Source organism: Eumetopias jubatus, unplaced genomic scaffold, assembly GCF_037043125.1.
Source record: "Eumetopias jubatus isolate StellerSeaLion01/CBP00866 unplaced genomic scaffold, mEumJub1_p1.0 scaffold_7, whole genome shotgun sequence".
Lineage (NCBI taxonomy): Eukaryota > Metazoa > Chordata > Mammalia > Carnivora > Otariidae > Eumetopias > Eumetopias jubatus.
The window spans coordinates 96,244,978-96,260,401 of NW_028274813.1; the positions used below are offsets into that span (position 1 = coordinate 96,244,978).

At 40.7% G+C, this 15,424-nt stretch overlaps 1 protein-coding gene across 1 annotated transcript in view; it reads right to left on the reverse strand.

The window, feature by feature from the left end:
• Positions 1–15,424, reverse strand: part of RAB27A (RAB27A, member RAS oncogene family) — a 78,399-nt gene that overhangs the window by 47,035 nt on the left and 15,940 nt on the right. The gene's annotated exons all lie outside the window — the stretch shown is intronic.

Below are 15,424 nucleotides of genomic sequence, written 5' to 3' on the forward strand. Positions count from 1 at the left end.
GTCAAAGGGAGAGGCAGACTCCCTGCTGAGCAGGGAGCCCGATATGGGACTCAATCCCGGGGCTCCAGGATCATGACCTGAGCCGAACGCAGTCGCTTAACCAAATGAGCCACCCAGGCGCCCACAGTCAGTTAAATTTCTGACTCGATCTCAGCTCAGGTCTTGATCTCAAGCTCGTGAGTTCAAGCAAAAAAAAAAGAAGAAGAAGAAGAAAAACATCTGTAAATATTTCTACCACATAACAACCTTTGAGAGACAGAGAGAATGCAGGAGCAGAGTGAGGCGCAGAGGGAGAGGGACAAGCAGGCTCCCTGCTGAGCTCAGTCCTAGGACCCTGAGATCATGATCTGAGGCAAAATCAAGAGTGGGATGCTTAACCAACTGAGCCACCCAGGCACCCCACAACTTGGTTCTTTTAAAAACACTGAAATACTTCTGCTCAGTGAAAGAGACCATCAACAAAATGAAAAGGCAACCTACCAAATGGGAGAAAATATTTGCAAATCATATACCTGATAAGAGGTTAACATCCAAAATATATAAAGAAGTCATACAACTCAACACCAAAAAACAAACAAACAAACAAACAAAAAAACAAATAATCTGATTTACAAATGGGGAGGGGACCTGAATAGACATTTTTCCAAAGAAGACTTACAGAGGACCAACAGACACATGAAAAGATGCCAAACTTCACTTATCATCAAGGAAATGCTAATCAAAACCACAATGAGATATCACCTCATACCTTCTAGAATGGCTATTATCAAAAAGAAAAGAGATAACCTGATGAAGATGTGGAGAAAAGGAAGCCTTCCTACACTAGTGGTAGGAATGTAAATTCATACAACCACTGTGTAAAACAGGATGCAGTTTCCTCAAAAAATTAAAAATAGAACAACCATATAACCCAGTAATTCCACTTGTTATTTGTCAAAAGAAAATGAAAAAAAACTCAAAAAACTATATGTACCCCATATGCATTGCAGCATTATTTACAGCAGTTAAGAAAACAACCTAAATATCCACCAACAGATGAATGATAAAGAAAATGGGATGGAGACACACACACACACACACACACACACACACACACACACACACACACACACACAGGAATACTACTCAGCCATAAAAAAGGAAATCTTGCCATTTGTGACAGCATGAATGGACCTTCAGGATATTATGCTAAGTGAAATAAGACAGGGAAAAACAAATACTGTATGATCTCACTTATATGTGGAATAAAAAAAAAAAGCTCATGGATACAGATTGGTGATTGCCAGAGGCAGGGGATGGGGGTGGCCAAAATGGGTGAAAGGAGTCAAAAGGTATAAACTTCTAGTTACGAAATAAATAATTACAGGAATGTAATATACAGCATGATGACTACAGCTTATAACACTGTACCACATATTTCAAACTTGCTAAGAGAGTAAGTCTTAAAAGTCCTCATCACACAAAAAATTCTGTATGTATGGTGATAGACGTTAACATGACTTATTGTGGTGATCGTTTTGCAATATATGCAAATACTGAATCCATGTTGTATACCTGAAACTGATATACTGTATTAGTATTACATTGTATTATGCCGCAATTTTTAAAGAAACTTTTAAAATATAAGAATTTTAAAGAGATTTTATTTATTTGTCAGAGAGCACACACACAAGCAGGGGAAGCAGCAGGCAGAGAAGCAGGCTCCCGCTGAGCAGGGAGCCCGATGCGGGACTCGAACCCAGGACCCTGGGATCATGACCCGAGCCTACAGCAGATACTTAACTGACTGAGCCACCCTGGCATCCCAGAAATAGAAGAACTAAAAACAAAACAAAACAAAAAAACCACGTTGAAATAGGCTCAGAATAGCAAACTATTTCCTGATTGCTTTAGCACCACTAAAACAATGACACTAGGAATCTTAGCCCTGCCCATTAGGTGTCAATAAGGTACAAACAGCTGGTATAGGTCTTTTTGGTCCCCCTTGGGTCTACTCTCTCAGCAATGTATTTATAACAGGCGTTGAACTGCTCCCTAAATAGTATCGTGTTCTTTACTAGCTGAATCAAAAGGAAAGAAAAGAAACTCACCTAATGGACAAGGTCTAATCAGATGTACTTCTTATTGATTCTCAGGAAGTCTTTCCTTATTTCACTTATTCAGTATGCAACTTGAAATGGACTGTTTGCATTTCTGTCAGCAGCTGTTTATAGAATGGGGTGTGCCTCGGATTTACTTATGCAAAAGGACTGAGGAACTACAACATACTTGCAACCATCCAGTCAATTTCTTAAATCAACCTGTCTGATCACAGTTGGCTGTTTAGCTATTGCTGTTGATTTCTAATTTTATTGCATTTTGGTCAGGAAATGTGATCTGCATAATAACAAATATCAGATTTGTTAAGTTTTATGAATGATCCATGATGTTTTAAAAAGATTTGTATACCCTGTTATATGCAGAATTTTATACATACTAGTTCTAGCTAATTGTGTTTCCAATCTGATAGAGCTTTATGTTTTTGTTTTTGTTTTTGTTTTTATAGAGCTGTTTTGCTCTTTTATCTGTTTGTTTCTGAGAAAGGTATGTTAAGAAACTGGATCATATTTACTTTTATAAAATAAGTACAAGGTAATGTCCTAAAGGAGAGGAATGTAAAGCATCATAAAAGAACAAGGCATTGCAGTCCCTATTCAGAGAGGTATTAAATCTGTGGTCTTCAATTTGTGTTCTGTAGAACTCTGAGATCCATGGAGGCAGTTTAAGAGTTCTGTAAACTTTTAATCAAATGTCCGTTTTCCCTTTGTTATTTTTTTTAATGGAATAAAAACTCTTACAGTCAAATGATTTATATACCAGATTTAGAGACCTCCAAATTGTTCACTTATGCTGCTTGGCTATTATTTGCTTCTGCCTTTATAGCATATATGTGATTTGAAATTTCTATAAATGTGTCATTAATTTAGAAGGCATTACTTTGCACTAGGCTTTTTACTTTTTCCTTCTCTTTTTTTTTTAAATTCAGAGTGGATTCATGTGTCCATTCTTGTGAAATTATTTAAAGAAGCATATGCAAGCCACACTCAAAACATGGCACCAAGGCTCAGGCACATCTGTTCAGCAAGTTTGCTTTCATTCTGTTAGGACAACCAGTTGAGCAATAAGAAATGAACACAATATGTTGCATCAAAATATTCAAATATAAAAATAAAAAGCAGAATGTAAGTGCAATAAGATTCAGTTCTATATAATTACATAAACATTCGATTATAGACCACTGTAGAGATGATTTTATGTTTGGGAGTTTCTTGTTTGACTTCTATAAATACGATAGAGCTATTCTAAGTTTGGATTACTTCTTGTCTATAGCAAATCAGTATCTTCACAGCCAGCTGGATATTCCTGCACAGGGTCTCAGAAAACCTACATAATGTCATTATAGCAAACCTTTCACTGCATCATAAAACTGCTTTGGTCCAGCTAATAACAAACTCTCTTTAGCATGTTTCTTCAAATGATCTCTTACATGGCACTCCAACAATTAAAAGCAATGAGAGTGGAATCATTCTGATGAAAAGATGAAGATGAGACCTGACCTCCAAGGCCTGTGGCCCAGTAAGGACTGACAGGAGCTCCTTTGTACACATCTGGAAACCAATGAGGAAAGTTTACCTTCAGCCCAACTCTGAATCATCTCATTTGCCTTTGTACCCAAACACTTCCTGTCTGCCTAAACACCTTAGACTGACAACTCATTTGGAAGGCCTGCCACGCTTTTCTATTGAACATCTCCTAAAGATGCCATCTCTCAGATCTCCCCCACTTACCACAATCTCAGGAGTCCTCTTCACCTGGGATGGAAAACCTAAAATGTATTGGATATCCCTTGTGAGGACTCCAAGAAGCACTACTTAAAGCTTGAGAGAGTAAGATAAGCCTATAGGAAAGAGTCTTGGAGACAATGCTCATTGGGTCACTCACAGTAAAGGAAGAGCTCTGGGCCTAAGTCTCAATAGTCCTGGAAAAATCCAGACCAAACTGGCCAGAAGTGAATCAAGAGGCAGCACCCGCCCCCCACCCCAAAAAACACACATACACCCTTGGGACAGGAACCAGTGTCCTTGAAAATGGAAACTGGCGGAAGGATGTTTATAACCAGCTACATTGGTGATCCTACCCTAAAGGGTCTAAACAGACACATTGAGGCCATCAGAAAACATATCCAGATTAGTCTCAATAGACTCAAGAAGCTATGCTCGGGGTGGAACCCTCAAAAGTCAAGATATGTTTTGAAGAACAGAATGAACTGATATAGCAAACTTAAAATAACTGAGGATATATTATTTTGTACTATGTCCAAAGCCACTTTATACTAAATTATAACCAGAATAGCATAAAGAGGTACAAAGATTTTTTTTTTAATACTGACAGGAGAAAAACTGAAAATTCTCTCCACTAACCTGATTTTTTTTTCCCTATGAATTCAGGAGAAATTGCTAGTATTATGTTTTATCCACACGACCCCTTGTTCCAGCTAATGGCTATGTCATGAGGAATGCTTTTATATGAAATCACTGCTACTTAAAACTATTAGGGAGTTCCAAGAAAGCAGGAAGGGGCATGGAGAAAATAGGAAAAGAGCAGCCTCCGGTGTTCCCTACCAGAGCAGGCAGCCTTGTGTGACGGTGACACAGAACCGATTCCAGACACAGGGGGTTAAAAACAAATGGAGGTTCCCAGACAGTTGGTCAAAGTCACATCAAAGTCAAACACCAACAAGTTAAGGAATAGATAAAAAAGGGGAGAAGTGGCTTATGGGTTATGGGAGAGTGTTCCAGAAACTCAGGAGAACACCTAGTCATAAAGACTGGAGAAACCTTTTAGCTCGCTACAGCCAGCATGGAGCAACAATACCTAGAAAAGGCCCGTAGTAGTTGTTGCTTTATCAAAAACCAGAGAAGAGAATCTCTCTGAAGAATCTGAAGAGATTCTCTTACCTTCTAAGTCAGGGTAACTTTTTTCATCCACTTGCTCTCCCCTGAAATTCAGAAGCTCCCTAATTGTTCCAGCCAGGTTCCTTCACTAAGTTTCCTCCTCCTACCCTGGGCAGATGGAAAGCCAAGCGTTCAGATTAGCATTTGATTCCCCAAAGCCATACCTATCTTTGTCATTAGCCAAGCCTGAGAGGAGGGCACCTATGAGAACCAAGCTCCTGTTACCTGAATGATATTTAAAAGCAAGAGTCTAAGTATCTAGGGTCTAAAGTGAGTGGGCACAACAGTCACTCAGAAAGAATCAAGAAAGCCTTGTTTTAAAAGAAGTGGATAAAGAAACCTCAATATAGATTTACTAACACAAAATAAAAATTTTGACAGCAAGAGAACAAGCTAAAAGGGTAAAGAAAATTATAGACAAGAGGAGCATGAAGCACATGACAGAACACTGTGAGGATGTAAGAATCCATGAATTTATAAGAAATTAATAAGCAATGACTTCAGACATTTTGTTTGAGTGGTTGGAGGACATTAAAGAAACAAGTGATATTAAATTTTTTGTTGAGGATGAGACTCTATATATGAGAGGTGACTGTAAAGTAGTCAGAAAAGGTTTTATAAATCACACATGAAAAATCAATCTCACAATTCTATAAACATGTTTTAATAAGTCCACTTTTTAAAATATAAAGTTAACTGGGGCGCCTGGGTGGCTCAGTTGGTTAAGCGACTACCTTCAGCTCAGGTCATGATCCTGGAGCCCCGGGATCGAGTTCCACGTGGGGCTCCCTGCTCCTCGGGGAGTCTGCTTCTCCCTCTGATCCTCCCCCGTCTTGTGCTAATTCTCTCTCTCAAATAAACAAATAAAAATCGTTTTAAAAAAATAAATAAAATATAAAGTTAACTTCCACATACCAACAAGTCTGACTGTAGAAGTTTGTAAGTTGAGTGTTTTGACCTTGGGAATTGTTTTTCCATAAAACAAAACAAAATGGACAAAAAACAATGTTGTCAACGGTATCCTTTTTAAATTAGAACTTTCCCATATATTTGCATATCACATAAAAATACAATTGCCATATAGCTATCAAGCATTAAAAATAAATTAAATCTTCTAACAAGAGACCCCAATGATATTAATTTTTAAGGAGAAATCACCTTAAAAATTCATATATGAATGTCCCAGAAAAGGTTTTACATATTCACACTTCAGATTCCACTGCATAGAAATTACAATTTTTAATTTGAAATAATTTCCCTTAATTGCTGGTGCTTCTAAGTAGTGGAGATACACATTCCTTCAGCTCCTGCAAAATAATTCTAAATGGTGAACCTCTGACACAGGAAGGAACAGATATTAAAGTTCTATTACTACTAATCTAAAAGAACTTAATCTTATGTTCTCTGCAGGAGACAGAAGCTCATAAAATAACATGTGTAGGCTTCTACTATTAGAAAACTGGACGTTTTTCATATCCATTCTAGCAGAAGAGTTTTTCATTTTGTCCGGATACAAAAGGTTTAAGAACTCAGGAGATGCAGTGTGATTTTCTGACCAAAATCTGGGGCACGTGGTCAGGGGATTTTTGTGATCCTTTCAGGAAAAGGAAATATAGTTCGGAAATATAGTTTAGTTGTCGGAGTACTGAAATTTCTAAAGCATCTCACTAATTTATGGGGTAAATCCATAAGAATACGTGTAATGAGGCAGTCCCAGAAACATCCACGGATTTGATCACCACAACACATCTCCATGCACAGATAACATGCGTAATTATTTGGGTTCCCTGCACTTCTGACACCAGGACTCAGGGGTGAGGCCCTATTGATTGCCACAGTAGGGAAAAAGGAAGGGAAGTTGTTTCAAAGGAAACATCCTTACCTATTTATGTTCCTTTTCTCACAGCCTAATTAATAGAATAACCACAAACTAAGCCAAATGACCCTCTACCTACTCCACTCCCACCCTGGAAACCTGTCTTCATAAGCCATATCCTCCGCTGGATATTCCTTTAACCAGCCTTTTCTCACTAGGTATGAGTGCTTTATCTTGCTTAACTTGTAGGAGTATTATGCTGCTTCTAAGTACTCCTCTCTGTTCCCACGATCGTGTCTCAACTCTCCAGTAAACTTGCACATTTCCTGAAGACTGTCTTCTTGTGCATTGCTTGTCCTCCACCCCTCATCACCAGACTGTCACTCAACTGCCAGTTGTGTTTACCATCTGGCTTTCTCTAACAGCCTCTTCCTTCCTCTGGTTCCCTCTGTTCATTGCTGATTTCATTGAGGAGTGACCCAAAAAAAGTCTCTTGGGGCTCCACTGATAGCTGCTCTTTTTTGGTAAATTAAATTTGTGTTCAACTCGACAGTATTTGATAAGCAATTTATAAGTTGCCCAGTGCTGTGCTAGCAACTATGAATGGCATGAAAGAAATATGTGACCCAGCTGCTCCCCTTGATAACCTGGTAACTGGGATGATAAAACAAAATGAACTAATTTTCAAAAAGGACAAATAAGATAATCAGGAAACAAAAATGCCTAGTATGCCATATAGACCACCCAGCATAGGACATCAAAAGTGCAAGGGCTTGAAGGCAGAAGACCTGCACTCTGTTACTTACTTCCTAGCTGTGTGGCCTATGGCAAGTCACATAACCTCTCCCAGTCTGTCTCCTCAATGGGGGAGTATTTATCTAGCAAGGCTATCGGAGGGACTAAGGAATACATTATGTGAATGCATTTTATAAACTATAATCTGCCGGGTACCTGTAAGATGGTGGTTTTATAAGACAAATAGACTCTGGGAGGTCAGAAAGAAGGAACTATCTGACCAAGCCTTCAAGAAGGAGCCAGAGCCTGAGCTGAATACCTTCCAACCCAAGAAGGATTTAGCAAGGTGGTCAGGAATTGGAAAGAAAGAAAGAAAAAAAGCACGTTTGGTGCATGGGCATGTTTTGACATCAATTTAACAAATATTGAGAAGACCTGTCAACTACTTCAAAGGCTACAAATATGACTAAGAAATAATTCTTCGCCTAAAAATTTAGTCAGAGAGACATAAGACAAGTAACTATAAATTCAAAGGAATGCTCATAAGGTAACATGGCAAGCTGAAGAAAGCTGGATGACTAAGCCATCAGTTGTGTGGGTTTCTAGTTCCAGCTCTACTATCTGTGTGCAACCCTCCATGGGTCACTATCCCTCTCCAGGCCTTGTTTCCTCAAATATGAAATAGGGGGTTTCAACTCCACTGTCTCTTTCCTAGAAAACATTCTATTTTCTGATTCTAGGTTCAGAGTCCAGGGTTTAATCATGAGAAATTAAATGGGGTCATGGGGGCAGTTATCTCTTGTATCACCTCTCACATCTTAAAGATGAGAGCCTAGACAAGGGCACCAGCAGTGGGAACGATGTGAAAGGAATCCAATAGATGTTAATTTTAAAAATAATAGAATACAGTGCCACAGTGGGTGGAAGAGAAAGCAGCAAAGACAAAGAACTCCAAAAAAAATGGAACTGGGTGGGGCACCTGGGTGGCTCAGTTGGTTAAGCATCGAACTTTTGGTTTCAGCTCAGGTCATGATCTCAGGGTTCTGAGATCCGGCCCCACATTGGGCTCTGCATCAGCTCAGAGTCTGCTTTCCCTTTCCTTCTGCTTCTCCCCACGCTCGCTCATTCACTCACTCACTCTCTCATAAATAAATAAAATCTAAAAAAATGAAACTGAGTGACCAGACAGCAAAGTGGTGTTGCAGACAGAAACAGGCCATTGAAGTGGGGGAAGGGAAAAAGTCGGAGTGGACATAAGGTTTTCATGGTGGGTATCAGGGTTTTGGAGGGGAAAGATGATGAGATTGGATTAGAACAGGTGGAGAGTTAAGGAGTCAGCAAAGACACAACACAGAGAAATGCCTGAAAACCGCCTCCATTCCCTACGGCCTCATATTTATCTCTGTCCTTGGGATAGAGGCAGGGGGGCCAATGGTGAAATGTCAAAAAAAGAAGGCCATGACTGTATCCACCACAGAAGAGGAAAGACACAAGGCTGAGGACCACAGCAGGGATTCTCAGCCAAACTCTAAATTACGTGAGACATAGTGGGCAGTCCCGGCTGTTCTGACAAAATTTTGTTGGCATTCCCCTTTTGTAAGGTACTTTATCTGGCAATGAGTAAAAGGGAAATGTCAGGAAGACAGCTGGATGTCACTTTGCCTCCACAGCATTCTCTCCTTTGGGGAGCTGACATTAAGGCATCCACTCAGCTTCAAAACTCAGACCCTTGCCCACCATCATACGCCGCGCATCTAAGCGGGTTGTTGATGGAAACACATAATGACCAGGAGAAATATCATTTTCATTCAGCCTCTTTCTCTGCGTCTCTTTCATGGCTTGAAAGAATTACCACTTTTAGCACTGATAATAAGGAATGACTTGCCAAAACCCTTCTCTAATTACTTAATGCCTGTGGGTTTTCAGAGGAGAATTAGCAGAACTAAAGCAGGTGCCCCCATGTTTTTATTCTCATTTAAAACAAAACTGCTATAAATATGCATGTGCATGTCTCCTGATGTATGCTAGCAAGAGTTTCTCTAGAAAATTGCTTCCTAACCTTTTTCCTGCTATTTGTATGACAAGCTGGAGCAAATGCTCACAATCAAAGGCAACAGATTTGGAGGCTCCCACAATGCCGGACCCTACCCACCCACCCTGGGGGAAGAGGGGTTCAGTATCTCAGCCCATCTAAACCAATTCAGGGCATACGAAAGAGGAAGCTCTGCGCTAGGATAAGTAACAAAGAGTGAAATTCCTGGAGCATAGGTATGTATGTACCTGCTCAATAATACAAGATAATACCAAATAGTTGACCAATATAGTTGTTTTACACCCCCAGCTTCACACTTTTACCAAGATCTGGTGTTTGTTGTCAGACTTCTCAAAATGGTAACACACTGTGATCTAAATTAGCATTTCTCTGATTGCTAATGTAGTTGAGCATATTTAATTCGTTGGCCATTCAATTTCTTCTTACGGAAACACATTCATGCCCTTTCCCTATTTTTCTATTGTGTTATCTTTTCCTTATGGACATGGAGCAGTTCTTCATAAATTCCAGATAGTAGGCCTTTGTCAGTTACAGATGTTGAACTACAAACAGGAAGCAGGTATTTGCATCTTTTCACTTTTTTAATGGCTCTTAATCTTCAAGTAGCAAAAGAAATCCTTCTTTACCTAAAGCAATAAAGATACTCTTCTATATTATTTTCCTAAACGTGTTGCCTTTCACATTTAAGTCTTTAATCCATTGGAAATTTTTTAAGGTGTATGTAAGGATCCAATTTCATTAGTTTTCCCTGAAGGATATCTAACTGTCCTAGTACCATTCATTGAAAAAAATTATCCTTTCCCCTAGTGATTCACTACATACGGGCAAATCTGTTTCAGGGCTTTCTCTTTTGTTCCTGGTCATTTTTACTATCCCTGGGCCAATGTCACAAGGCTTTAATTACTATGACTTCACTCTACAGGTCTTGCTCAACTTACAATGGGGTTATATCCTGATAAACGCATCATAAATTAAAATATCTTAGGTCAAAAATGCACTTGAAACACCTAATCTACTGAACCTCAAAGCTTAGCCTAGGTCATCTTAAAAGTGTTCAGGATACTTACATTAACCTAGAGTTGGACAAAATCATCTAACACAAAGTCTATTTTATAATAAAGTATTGACTTTCTCAGGTAATTGATTGAATACTGTTCTGAAAGTGAAAAAGAGTGATTGTCTGGGTAACAGAAGGGTTTTAAGTTTACGGGTTGTTTACCCTCGTGATCATGGGGCCGACAGGGAGCTGAGGCTCACTCTGGCTACCCAGCATCACAAGAGAGTATCCTACCATATTGCTAGAATGGAAAAAGATCAAAATTCAATTTTCAAAGTGCAGTTTCAACTGGATGCATATTGCTTTCACACCTCCATCAAGCAGTGGCTGTAAGTTTTATAACAGCTTAAAAAAAAAAAAAGCACATTTTGTGATTTCTAAAAACCTTTAATCACTTTTAGTTTTTAAACACTTAATAACTATTGAAGACTTAAAAAATAGATTTTTGAGCTAGTCTAAACAGAGCATTTAAGTTGTTTTAGAGGAAAATAAACTTGGATTGACTGACAAATGCGAAGTGACAAAAATTCTACAGCCTAGGGGGATGTCGGGAAGGGTAGTATCACCTGGGAGGGATATGGAAGTACTTCTCAAGAAACCTACACCAAATGTCCCTAACTGAAATTAAATGCAAAATGACATACAAATACCAACCCCAAAGGTGTTAATAATCTCAAATAAAGTTTGATAAGTAGACTGGCCTATGCCAACAATCAAAAGACACACCAGCAAAGCTCGAAGTCACTGAGGAGGGACAGCGTGGTTCTGATGATCAAATTCAGGCACCAGCCTAGAAGCACATCAGTTAAAACACCATGCATTTAACAAAGCAGCATCGAGAACATGCCTTGCACTCATTACTATGTGAAACACTGAGAACATAGCTCTGGAAGAGCAACAGTCTAATAGAAGCACTCTCTGTGGAAATTAACAGTAAAACAAGAGCTGCAACAAATATGCACACAATGCTGGGCAGGTGGGAGGGCTGGGGCAGAGAGGGTTAGAAGGAAGAGGCAGCACCCAATATGCCTGGCAGGGGAATCAGGAAAACTTCACAGAAGAGCATCTGAGTCAAGGACTAAAACTGGCATATCAAGGGAAAAGTGATACATGGGAATGGACTAAAATCACCAGGCTAGGGTGCCTGGGTGGCTCAGTTGGTTAAGCGACTGCCTTCGGCTCAGTTCATGATCCTGGAGTCCCTAGATCAAGTCCCGCATCGGGATCCCTGCTTGGCGGGGAGTCTGCTTCTTCCTCTGACCCTCCCCCCTATCGTGTGCTCTCTCTTTCATTCTCTCTCTCTCAAATAAATAAAATCTTCAAAAAAAAAAAATCACCCAGCTCACAAAGTGATGTGACAAATGGTTTCACAGGTCAAACGAGCATCATCCTTTAAAGATAACAAACTATCAACAAAATGACCTTTGATGCTAACCTGAAAGGTATAAATAACTGTTGATGGAATTAGGTAAAGGCTGCCTGGCATTCAAAGTACAAAACCCAGACAAAGCTTCCAGCCGTGAGAAGGGACCACGTGTTGGGTGACAGTCTGGGAGGGTGGCAGTGGAGTGGAGAGGTATAGGAGGGAGAAGGGTATGGTGAACTTAGGGGGCCTTAGCAGATGGATGGCTAAAACAGTGCATGGGCATAGGTGAGGATGTGTCCAGGCAGAGGCTATAAAGGTGGGAGAGACTCTGCAACCGAGGCCTGAAAGGACTCCTCTGTAACATAAATAAAAAGTCCATGGGGGCGCCGGGGTGGCTCAGTTGTTAAGCATCTGCCTTCGGCTCAGGTCATGATCCCAGGGTCCGGGGATCGAGCCCCACATCGGGCTCCCTGCTCGGCGGGAAGCCTGCTTCTCCCTCTCCCACTCCCCCTGCTTGTGTTCCCTCTCTCACTGTCTCTCTCTTGCTGTGTCTTTCTCTGTCAAATAAATAAATAAAATCTTCAAAAAAAAAAAAATAGTCCGTGTTATCCTCTGGGCAATGGAAAGCCACTGCAGACTTTTATGAAAGAGGGGAACACAAGGTGTGTGCCTTAAATCTTTCTGGCAGGTCCGTGGAGACTGGGAATACACAACAGAGGGTCAGAAGGGGATGGAAGAGGTGGTGATTTGACTTGGGTCAGTGACAGTGGGAAAGAAGAGGAAAGAAATAATTCCAGTTATATTTAGGAAGTAGAAAAATCAGTTTAACTTAATTGACTGGTATAGAAGTTGAAGATAACCAAAACCTTTGGTTTGGTAAAGGAATGAATGCTATTATCATTAATGAAGACAGGAGAAGGTGACTTGAGATGACGATTATTATAACCAACACTTACTGAGTGCTTCTCTAAGTCCTTTAAAATACCAACTCATTTAGAGGCACCTGGGTGGCACAGCCGGTTAAAAGACTCAGGTCATGAACTCAGGGTCGTGAGATGGAGACCCACATCAGGCTCCATGCTCAGCAATGGAGTCTGCCTGGGATTCTCTCTCCCTCTCCCTCCCTCCTGCATGTATGTGTGTGTGTGTGTCTCTCTCTAAAATAAATAAATAAATCTTTAAAAATAAATAAAGTAACAACTCATTTAATCCTCATAACAATCCTATAAGGGCTCTAATTTTCAGATGAGAAGATTGATACACAGAAAGGCTAAATAACTTTTCCAAGGTCACTCAACCAGTCAACTGTAGAGCCAACATTTGAACCCACACTACTACAATGTTACAGTGTACTAGACACGATCAATTAAATGTCCCTTAGACATGTTGGACATCCAGGGAGTTATGTTTAACTGGCACTTGGAAAACAGAGCTAAGGTTCAAAAGAAAAATCAGTGTTAACAATATGGATTTTAGAATTATGAACATAATTGATTTCCTGAGGTCATGGGAGAGATAGGATGACCACTGAGAATGAAGAGAGACCCAAGGACACTGGGAGGAGATTTTTTAAACAATAATCCACAGTCACCAAAGCACAGAGGTGCCAGGGTAAAGCCATCTGGACTTTCTCCTTCTTGTGAAAACAGGGGATCCATTCAATATTTGCCGAGTGATGAATCTAGCATTCCTAGCTAAAGGTTTCCTGCTCAGACAACAGCAAGGAGAAGAGAAACCCAACAGAGTATGAAATGGAGAAAACAAACTGATGCTCTCAGTTCTTGGAAGCATGATCTGTATTTGTGTTTGAGCAGAGTGGCTCCAGCCTCCAGAGAATCATCAGTGATGCAAACTTCTCTCTTGAGCAGTACTCTGATATCACTCTTCACCTCCCGACCCTCCAACCCCCACAGAACGCGCCACTGCCCAGAGGGCAGGCGCCCAGCCATACTGCAGCAACACCAGGAGCACAGAAGCAAGCAGGAAGACGTCCTCTTGCAAAGACGGTACAAATGAATTATGGCTTCTGCGAAAATCAGCTTTTGTTTTTAATGGGCTTTACGTGACTCATCCGCTATGAGGTATGCTCTGCCTTGAGCTCTAGCTATAAATCGACCAAGTGCAGAGGGCAGAAGAAAGGAAGGATGGCAAAAGATGAACAGGGATGTCAGGAAGCTTTAATCCTAAAAGGAGATAACAGAAGCAGAGGGAAGTGGTGAGCATTTCCTCTTTGAGCACTTGGGTGCTGAGGGTCTCGGGAGGGCGGAAACTGGAAGAGCGGGCGGAGGCAGCCTGGGTTCCGGGACCTGCTCACAGGCGCAGGTCTGGGTTGCTATGGTGCCATCCTGCTGGCCGCAAGGCTTCCTCAGCATTGGCTGCCACAGTTCCTGTCTTGTGGGCAGCAGTGGCAAGTAAAAAGAAAAAATCATGTTTTTGTATTCTAATGGCTGCTGGGTCACTGAACACTGTCTGCAAAGGACAAGGAGACAGTCGTAAGAGACAGAGACGGCAACCAAGACGGGGATAAACTCCCTTGGAATGTATTAAATCCAACCTGGACATTCTACGGATACGATACCCTCATGAATAAACATTCCTCCCCACACCTTTTTTTTTTTTTCAAAACTTTTTTTTTTTATAATCCAAGAATCTAGACAGAGAAAGTCAACTTTTAATTAAGGCTTTCTTCCATTGTGATTTCTGATCATCAGGGCTCTGGATTCACTCCTAGGAGAAAAACCTGAACTCGCAGCAAAGAAAACAAAACGAGGAATTGGTCAGCACCCCGGAGTGGAAATCAGGACACTGCCTCGACTCTGACACTAATCCGCTGCATGACCTGCGTGTCTGCATCCAAACTCCTTCTTCATCTAAGGACACGCATAGAGGGAACACTAGAAGATGAGACACCAGAAGACTCGGCTGTCTGCAAGCCAAGGATCGGGGCTTGGAACCGATTCTTCCTCACAGTCTTCAGAAGGAACAGACCCTGCAACACCTGTCGGCTGTTGAGCTCACCCAGTTAGTAACGCTTTATCACAGCAGTCCTGGCAAACCAGCACAGATCCGGACGGAGAGAGAAGTGTATAAAGAACATCAGACCCCAGGACACCCAACCCCCAGATCTTCCACTCCTGTGTGCTATCACTAAGCATCTATAAAATATAGGGACCTTTCCTTACATAATCACAATACTACAGCCAAACCTAACAAAATTAACAATTCTCTGGGGGCAGATTTAATTCATAGAAGAAATACACCTTATAGTAAAACACATACTTAGATACAGCTTTTCTCCATTAAAGCTATTAATATTAAAAACAAAATCCCAATAAGCTTGAATTTTTGTGAAATCCTCAGAGGATAAGCAAAACTCTTAGAGCAATTTAATTCCTTAATCAGC